General features: G+C 40.2%; 1 protein-coding gene across 1 annotated transcript in view; it reads right to left on the bottom strand.

Annotated features, from left to right (window-relative positions):
- CDC42EP1 (CDC42 effector protein 1) overlaps positions 1-4,177 on the bottom strand; it is a 24,050-nt gene extending 19,873 nt beyond the window's left edge. Inside the window, exon 1 of the mRNA XM_075183071.1 lies at positions 4,092-4,177. The gene's annotated coding sequence lies outside the window, so the exon portion shown is untranslated. The remainder of the gene's footprint in view (positions 1-4,091) is intronic.
- Between the last annotated feature and the right edge of the window lie 6,305 nt (positions 4,178-10,482).

Below are 10,482 nucleotides of genomic sequence, written 5' to 3'. Positions count from 1 at the left end.
GAAGGGGGAACATGGAACAAAAATAGGAGTATGGAACAGAGAAGGGGGAGCATGGAACAGAAATAGGAGTATGGAACAGAGAAGGGGGAGCATGGAACAGAGAAGGGGGAGCATGGAACAGAAATAGGAGCATGGAACAGAGAAGGGGGAGCATGGAACAGAAATAGGAGCATGGAACAGAGAAGGGTGAGCATGGAACAGAAATAGGAGCATAGAACAGAGAAGGGGGAGCATGGAACAGAGAAGGGGGAGCATGGAACAGAAATAGGAGCACAGAACAGAGAAGGGGGAGCATGGAACTGAAGGGGGAGCATGGCAGTGTGAAGGGGGAGCACAGACAGAATGGCAGTGTGTGAAGGGGAGCCAGGAGAAGGGGGGAGCAAAAGCAGCATGGAGGGTGCAGTGTGATTATAAGGAGGCACATCATGGTGATGAAGGGGCGCAGTAATGTGTGTGTGATGGCACAACGGGCTTGTGGCAATGTAATGTGTGTGTGGTAGGTGGTGGCTAAATAATGGGTGCTATTTTCTTTGTAGGGTGAAGATGGGGCAATTTAATTTTATAGTGGGGACTATTAATTTAAGATGGGGTGGTTTGGGTGCTATTAATTGAATGTGGGGCTGAGTTTGAGGAGCATAAGGTATATTTATTAAATGTGAATATGAATTATTTAATGGCAGTGATGGTTGCAGGAAATAGGTATATTTATTATATGTAAATGTGATTAATTTATTGCAGGGGCTGTCTGTTGGGAGGGAAATAGGTTTATTAAATGGGAATACTATTACTTTTATGTTGGGGCTGGAGGAAGTCCTAAGTATTAAATGTGGGTCCTATTGATTTAACGCCGGGGCTGGTTGGAATTTTCTAAATGTACCCATTATTTTTTCCAAATAGGACCCCTCAACATTCCAGGATCCAGACAAGCCGCAGCTAAAGAAACCAACAGCCACAGGTGGTGACAAGAACAGGTAGGACAGTCTGTCAAATGTTCTGAGTCTAGTGCAGGCTTGGCTAACCTGTGGCACTCCAGGTTTTGTGAAACTACAAGTCCCAGCATACCCTTCCAGCAATAGGCTGCTATATATTGGTAAAGCATGCTAAGGCTGGTAGTTTCACAACACCTGGAGTGCCACAGGTTAGTCAAGCCTGGTCTAGTGGGATAATCCCGATTTTTGGTGACTGTTCTGCCCAATCTAAGGTGCAGATCAAGACTGTACTCTTTATACACACTGCATTCTTTATATACTACACTATTGTGCTAGCTGTCCTTTGTGGGCTGACCACTCCCCCTCTAGTGTCTGGTCTCGCCTCTTTGATGGTTGGCCACACCCCCTCTGGTGGGCCCCTAGCGTTGCTGTCCCCTGGTGGGCCCTTCATGCCCCAGTCCGACACTGGGTACAAGTTACGCTAAATACTGCAGCCTTTATATGTGATGGGCTGTGCAACACATTTTTATGCTCTACAAATATCTAAACATCTATCTCTAATTCAGGCCCTAAGTAACTAACATTTTGAAAATATAATGATTAGAAGTTTTGCTAAGCTGATGACAAGTTGCAATTAGTCACAAACACTAATGCAAGTAGCATTGTGTTCAATGTGAAAACACCAAACTAAAGCTGCTGAAATTGAGCATAAACACTTGAGATTTATAACATTGTTGCGTCAAGTATATAACTCCTAATACTGTTGCTGAATTGTGCTAGCTGCTAGATGCAACGGTTTTACTTTCCTTATTAAATGAGTGCACAAAAGTCACCTCTGTCAGACTAGCAATGACAACCATCTGGCTGTGCAGGACAAGATTTAGGGCCCGATTCATTAAGGATCTTAAATGAAGAGGATCCTTATATCAGTCTCCTGGACAAAACCATGGTACAATGCAAGGGGTGCAAATGAGTGTTCTGCTTTGCACATAAGTTAAATACTGACTGTTTTTTCATGTAGCACATAAATATCAACTTTAAATTTCAGTGTACAAATAAGCTATCAGGTATTTGTGTGTTACATGAAAAAACAGTCAGTATTTAACTTATGTGCAAAACAGAACACTCATTTGCACCCCTTGCATCGTAACATGGTTTTGTCCAGGAGACTGAAATAAGGATCCTCTTCATTTAAGATCCTAAATGAATCAGGCCCTTAGTTATCATTTTAGCAGATACTGTGCATATGGGAGCAAAGGTTTACTTTAGACACTGTTGCTGCAATGTGTGTTATTAATCTGAGGAAGCAACAAACCAACTTTTAATGATTTTTGATGCTCTTGTGAAGATAATGTTTTTATTCCCTGAATAAGGTGCACATAAAACCAAGGCCAGCCCAGGGCATACTAAGTATGATCTAACTGGTTTGTGACAATGCACTCTTCTTAATGCGAACTAGACAATGACTTATGCCTCAGTTATTAATCTTATTGTGGAAGTGCATTTCTTCGCCTTACAATTCAGACATCTTAGCAGTGAAAGGGTTACATTTAAATGCAAGATCTGCCAAAGTACAATTCTCATGCCCACCAAATACTTTCTCTCCCTAAGTCACTCCCTCTTTCACCCTCTCTTTCTCATTCTCTGCTTCCAGTAGCAGTTTTTATCTTGAGGCTGTGCTAAATTTGGTATAATCAGCAGTTTCTTCAGCTTTTTTTGGCTTTGTTCAGCAGATCCACCCATGTTCTACCAGTGCAAAGAGGGGAGACAGAATGAAAAGGGTAAAGACCAGTGAATTGGAACAAAAAGCAGAATGGATGAAACAAATAGATTAGCTCTAGACAGAAGGAAGTCTACAAAGAAATTGAAAGAGGCAGAAGGCTCAAAGCATATTTTTCAACCAAACTCAACCCAAGAGAGATAAAGCCTAAAGGCAAAATCCACCCAAAACAGAAAGTTCACTTTTAGTTACAATAAAACAAGTTAAGCAAAAATGAAAAATACTATCTACCTGCATTGTGTCTGCCCACCCAATCCGGGAGGTCCCCTAATGTGTCTGGCGGTCCCGAATGTGTTCTCGCTCCTGCCAGGATGGACAACACGTTGCCTGTGTGGTAACAAGCCGATTTTGGCAGGAGTGAGGAGAGTATCCATGGAACACAGCAGACATTGCAACTTTAACAATGATAATAACCGTAGATGTAGATTAATTATTAATAGTAATAAATACAGTGACATTGATTTTTTTTCATTTTTTTTTTGTAAAAAGTGAAATGAAAGGACCTTTAGAGAGTTAAACACAGAAGCCTTTGTAACAGAATATACCCCTTCACGTATAGGTAACCAGGCTTTTTCAGAAAGAGCAGTACAGATTAATAATAAACAGTAAAGCAAATGTGAAAGCTATTTATACAGGGCGAGATAAGACAGGGGTCAGAACATTGTGGCACAAAACATACTGCTCACTGCAAGGGTCATACAATGGGAAAGTACAAATGTCTGTTATCTGCTAGACAGTAACTGGTGGGCAATGTAACAGAAAAATCAGTAATAAAACAAGATAATACTAACACCGCGCACAAATCATGCAGACGTACATTTGATATACACTTGAGGAAAGTGCAATAGTTTAATTGAGCTATCTGCCAGCACAGGTGGCAGAATGATGAAATTATGAACTTGAAATAGGATAAAACATGCAGGTCCTGCCGTTTGTGGTATAGGAACAAGGTCAACGATTGATGTCTTAAAAAGTCGATCTTGTCTGCTGTTAAATTCTGTATTTATATATCAGACGTGGACCCTGCTTTACTGCTAAATACCTCAAAATCAACTAAACTTACTTAAAGACAACTATTCTTTTTAATATGAAATTCAAAAAGATATATGCAGATAACATTCAAACAGTAACATCATCTATACTTCAGTATTTTGGATTATTAAGTATTTTAACACACCATCAGTGTTATAGAAGATTGAGCATTTCAAAACTTGAGAGGCTGAAAATGAGACACTAATGAGGATTTAAAAGTTAACAGAGTTTTTAATCTATGGTGTTTCTTCATTAACTGTCTATAGTACTTTTCAGGACAATTGGATAGCAAGCGGTTAATAGTGCTTTACTATATATATAGTACAGTTTATGTAGTGTTATGGGATTACCTGCTCTTGTCTTAGTTCCAGGCTGGGAGTGTAGAGCTTCAGTATAACATCATAACAGCTGGAAGAATAAGGGTCTACAATATGTGTGAGAGGTTGGTAGGGAAAGTAGGCTGGGACAGACAGAGCAAGGCAGGAGCCTATAGGGAGGGAAGAGGGAGATTAGATGGAAAGGAGGGAAGTTAGGAAGTAATAGGAGGAGAGGATGGATAAAGAGAACAAAAGTAAATATAGGAAGAGGGCACAAAGAGATATAATAGAAGGGATAAAACACAATAGATATAGGAAATGGAAATAGTAGAAATGAAATATTTATAAAGGTATTGTATAACTTTTATTTAGATGGCTCTGCTATAAACCCTAGCAGCAAGTTTCCCCACAATTCCTGAGAGATTGTACCTTGTGGTTTTAAGTTAGATTCACTTTTAAATGAGTGTCTTGCTTTACAGTGTTGCACATGATTTTGCACCAGGCAAATATTCAGGTTCCCCACTGTGTATAAAAATGGTCTTTATCCTAATGTGTTTTTGCAAGTCCCTATTTGTCCCCTTTATTTTTATTACGTTAAAAATTCAGTTTTTCTTTCATTGGACTGCCTATAAGGCTCTGTCTTTCGTTTTTATCTAATTGATAAAATGATCAGATATTGAAAATTAGGGATCCATTGGTCCGGGACACACAGTACACATTTTTAAAATTAAATCTAGCCACATATTGACTAGCATAATTTCCTTGAAAGAATGAAAAATAAAGCAAATTTTAAAAATATAAAAATATATATGCTATATCCTCAGGGCCATCTTTTCCATTAGGCACGATGGGCAGGTGTACGGGGGCCCCCCGGGCAAGGGGGCCCCATAGGCAGGGCTCTTAATTAGAATAAATAATCCTGCAAAAAAAAAACCTTCATGGGTCACTGAGCAAGTACATCTATCTATCTCAATCTATATATATATATCTATATGTGTATCTCTATAAATATATAGCTATATATATATATATATATATATATATATATATATCTATATCTATATCTATCTATCTATATATATATATATATATATATATATATATATATATATATAGGGGACCCGGTGCACTGCTTTGCCCGGGGGCCCATAATGTTGTTAAGATGGCCCTGTATATCCTATATAGATAGGACAAACGTGTCAGACTGCAGGGATAGCAGGAGAGTCTGCTCAATCTAGGACTGCTCCAAATAAATTAGGACAGTTGAGAGGTATGATATACTGTGCTGTGTTTAACAGAGGCCAGTATAGTGGCTAATTTGATAAGCACAGAGCCATCTTAACAACATTATGAGCCCCCGGGCAAAGCAGTACATTAGCAGATACAATTTTATAGTTAATGTACAAATCAAACTTGTGGCTAGTATACAAAACTGAACCTAATTTAAGACAGTATACAAACCATTCCTACACACATAAACACACTCCTGGTAGCCATTACATATTCTCCAATTCCTGGCTATATGGTCACCCATATGTTGGTCATCACACCTTATCACTGTGCCAAGGCACATGTCCGCTCACCATACCATATGGTGAGCACAAGTGCTTCTTTCTAAGAGAAGCCATCTTGACTTGGAAAGTCTGGTGCTACAGACATGAAACTGCATAAAAACTTGAAATAATTGATTTTGCTGTGCTCTGTGATGTACCATCAGATCATAAATGAGCACATAGCCATTTACATAAATCCATATTTAATGTTTGAAAGATCCCACATTAGTTTTATATGTTATGATAAATGCTGGTAATTAGAATAAGGACTCTCCCTTTCATAAGAATGCATGATTCAAAATGTATATAAATTATATATAGCAGTGACACTTGTGCCATTAAGTTTATCTCACACCTTCTTAAGTCCTCAAACACAGGTGCCTCCAGCCAAGTTGCAGGGCAATAACGAGGGTGCTGCTGGCGCAATATGCAGCCCCCCCAGATAGACATTAAGCTCTGTGGCACACACCACAGGGCTACGATTGCTCAGTGTCAGGGAGCCAGCAGAAAGTAAGGCACCCCGCACCCTGCCGACTGCAGTGTTGCTGAGGTGCAAACCTGATGACAGGTCGCTGTATAGAGGAGCCAGCACTGAAACAAGAAGCAGGAAGATGCGGCCATGGACAATGTACTTTACAAAGCGTCCATGGCCGCATACTTACATTACCCCCTTAACAGCACCAATAACAGCGTTGCGGTTCCCGGTGACATCACCAAGTTGCACTGGCGTCTTCATTCATCGCGATTGCTTGCAGTCGGTGGGCACATCAGTCGTCCTGCATCCTCGTCGGGAAGGAGCCCCTCGGTGTGAAGACGTTGGGGTTAGTCTTGTCGGGATCAATGCTGACTATCACGGCATTAGCAGCTCCTTCACTGTATGAATCAGATTCTACTTTCCTGAGTACTCCTCCACTTCTACATCAAAAGTGCCACAACACTTCAAACAGATTCAGATATATAAAAGAAATAGAAATACATAGGTGCAATTACATCAATAGGACAGCATAATTCCTTAACATATGTACAATATGTCAAACCACTTTGGACACTGTACATCCCATATGCCATTGTGTGCATGCACCTCAGCATGCTGGGAACTGTAGTTTTTGACACTCGAGGCTGCATTGAACAGCCACCTTGTGCTGATGGCTCCACCTCCCCTATCACTCAACTCCTTGGACCCACCCCCCAACATAGGTGAGTGCTAGGTCCGGGGATTACATGAGGTTGGATTATGAATGTTGTAGTGTATTACAAACACCATCTCCTTCTATTGTGCTGTACTGTACCATGAGCATTGGTTAGTACGATTACCATCTGTTGCGAGTAGAGAAAACTGCAGCTCCTTACGATGAGAAGAACTGGCCAGACATGAGCAGATGGGTGTGCTTATTGAAGAATTGGAACAATAATGCAGCTGATTCTGCGCACAAATACAAAAATAAGGTCTCATTTTAAGTGAAATATATTCTGATGAACATCAAGGATAGAGATTACCCATTTTACATACCACCCAACATTTTCCCAGGCAAACAATTGGCATAAAATAAGTCACACCCATAATTTATGCAAACCCTGTCCCCAAATCACACATATTCCACCCCAATCCATCCACTTTCCAACCAACCATGGCCACTTTCTGACAAAGTCCCACTGACTTCCTGTGAGCCCTTGTCCTCTCAAGGTCTGTGAATCAGGAATGAGCCTCTGAAATCAAGATATTTTGGAGGTATGCATTTTGAGAGACATTTTAATAGGTGTCTGTTAAACCTTTTTAGCTTGCAGAACAACTTGATTTTTACACTACTTTTTGGAGGTGATAATTGGGCCTTCCAATGGGGAAAATTCCTCCCTGAAAAGGTGATTCTGAGGTCAGCTGTCTTAGCATGGGAGATTTCTAGGGGCTGTAGTTGAATGGAGTGGATGTACAGCACCATGTGGGTTATCCCCTGTTGAGATGGTGCCCAGGAGTCTGACGCAGTTCTATGGAGAACAATGAAGTATCAGGCAGGTTTCTGCAGGGTTTCATCCATGTTGATGAACCTCAACTCCCTGTTTTAACCCTTTCCATGCATTTATGACCTGGAAGGGGCTCCAGCTGCTCCAGACTTCCTGTCCTCACTGTGGGAGGGATCAACAGTCCAGGAAACAGTATAGCAGACATTTTGTCGACCGAATAAATCAAGTGTAGCCCAGCTGGTTACATTTAAGAACCTAGAGATTCAGTCCAACATCTCCTAATTCAGAACCACACTGTTATATCCATCTATGCCCCGGCAATGTCTTTGCAGGCTAAATGTAACATAATCCATCAGAGTAAATTAATCCAGACACATCCCCTTCAGATAAAAGAAGAAACAAAGTCTTTTGGTTGCAGGTAACAGATGGGTGAGTTGATGCCAGTAAAATCCATCTTGTCAGAGCCCAAATTGTACTTGCACAACCCTGATCTGCCTCTCCGGGCATAAGGGCTGCAAGGCCAAGTTAGCCAAAACTCTAAATGTGGCCAAATATTACTGGGTATGATCAGTGTTGTAAAGTGCATTTTTACATGCCCCAGTAGATTTTTATATCCAATGTGAATCAATGTGTTTTTAAAAAAAAATAAAAAAGCCATGTAAAGTACAATTTTGTAGTGGTGGTGGTGGTGGTGGTGGAGGGGGGGGGGGGGGTAATTTCATCTTTAACATTTTTCTCCTAAAATACTGCTCAGTTTATCCTCATTCATGTCTTGAAAAAATAATGAGAGTGAGAGAACATCAGGGGGTATATTTACTAAACTGTGGGTTTGAAAAAGTGGAGATGTTACCTATAGCAACCAGCATCAGATTCTAGCTGTCATTTTGTAGAATGTAATTAAATGATAACTAGAAACTAATTGGTTGCTATAGGCAACATCTCCACTTTTTCAAACCCGCAGTTTAGTAAATATACCCCCAGGACTGTATTTGTTTGTTACATGTGTCACTTTTGTGTGTTTAAATATTTTTATTACATTGGTCATAGTGTACCTAGAAATGTGTTTTTCCACAAGAGTGCCACTGAAAAGTGCATAATGCATTTCGCTGAAACTATAGGGCAAGACCCAATTTTTGCCACCTAAGATTTAGTGGAAGAAATAGTCCCTCCCACAAACCAGGAAACTACACCATAAATGCTCATTTACATATTCTCATTCTTTAGAATAAAATCCCATTTCTGTATGTGGGTCCAAAAGTAGGCGTGTTTTTGTGCCTAATCCACACTCACTAGAAAAACAATGCCCCTTGAAAATGTAGACAAAACATTGTACTTTGTTCTTAATTCAGGGCCTGATTAATGGTTCAGGCCGTCATAGGCTAATATGCTCATAGTGCCCCCTTCACCTTTCATGCCAAGTTTAAACAAACGCCTCCTTAATTTAAAATCCAGCTTCCTTCAGCCCCCCATCCTGCAAACAATGTTTATTTCCCTGTCTTTTGGAAACTCATCTCCACTTGCAGGGGCGCACGGAGCATTTTTAAGGGGGGGTTTCCCCTCCACCGCCAAAAAAAAAAAAAAGTGCATGCGCAGCAGCTCCGTTTAGGCAGCACTGTACTATACAGCACTGCCGCGGACGCTTCTTTGACAGCGCCGCGGCTGCTGTATAGTACAGTGCCGCTATGTAGGGCACTTTTTTAGCGGAGGGGAGGGGTTTCTGGAGACCCACAAACCCCCACTGTGTGCGCCACTGACTTGGCTTGCTAAAAGTGTCACAACAATTTTGTACACACCCCTCCCTTAAGCCTAGTGCCCTAGGCTGCAGCCTATCCAGCCTTCTGAATAATCAGGGCCTCTCTCAACTTTAATAGAGCGTTCAAAGTGTATTCTCAAAACCTCTCTAGAGTATAGTGTGCTACAGTGATGGGCTCTTCTTGCCTTTACCTGAGTAACCAAGCTCCTTCTTGCTTTATTGTCAGATGTGTTTGTTATAGCTTAGAACACTTGTTTAAAAAGCCTACTGATATGTCACTACATTAAATGTATTTGTTTAAGCTTATTAAAGGATCACACCATGCAGCCACTGAAGTGTTTCAGGTTGCCCATCACTGGTGTACTATGTATTTAGGACTCCATTATTTTGTACAGAGCGTTTGAGCTTCTGAATGCTGCAGGCAACGATAAAACCTACACAATTACTTGACAGAAAATGTACGTGTGGAATAACAGTATTAAATTGAGCTTACAAGGATTTAGTGACGCGATTCAAACTTTTGAGTATATTTACTAAACTGCGGGTTTGAAAAAGTGGAGATGTTGCCTATAGCAACCAATTAGATTCTAGCTGTCATTTTGTAGAATGTACTAAATATATGATAACTAGGGGCCTGATTCATTAAGGATCTTAAATGAAGAGGTATCTTATTTCAGTCTCCTGGACAAAACCATGTTACATTGCAAAGGGTGCAAACTAGTTTTCTGTTTTGCACATAAGTTAAATACGGACTGTTTTTTCATGTAGCACACAAATATCAACTTTAAATTTCAGTGTACAAATAAGCTATCAAGTATTTGTGTGCTGCATGAAAAAACAGTCAGTATTTAACTTATGTGCAAAACAGAACTCTAGTTTGCACTCTTTGCAATGTAACATGGTTTTGTCCAGGAGACTGAAATAAGATACCTCTTCATTTAAGATCCTTAATGAATCAGGCCCCAGAATCTGAATGGTTGCTGTAAACAACATCTCCACTTTTTTAAACCCACAGTTTAGTAAATATACCTCTTTGTGTATAAAGCATAAACTTAATGCCCATATGTACAACCTCTTTTTGTTATAAAACAAACCCCTGTGTTTTAGTAAATAAATATATATTGATGGATTATGTATCAATTAGTCTTACAAGTGTAGT

This window comes from Mixophyes fleayi, chromosome 8 (genome assembly GCF_038048845.1).
Source record: "Mixophyes fleayi isolate aMixFle1 chromosome 8, aMixFle1.hap1, whole genome shotgun sequence".
Lineage (NCBI taxonomy): Eukaryota > Metazoa > Chordata > Amphibia > Anura > Limnodynastidae > Mixophyes > Mixophyes fleayi.
Note: the sequence above shows the minus strand (reverse complement) of the source record. Positions and strands in the feature narration are given on the sequence as shown.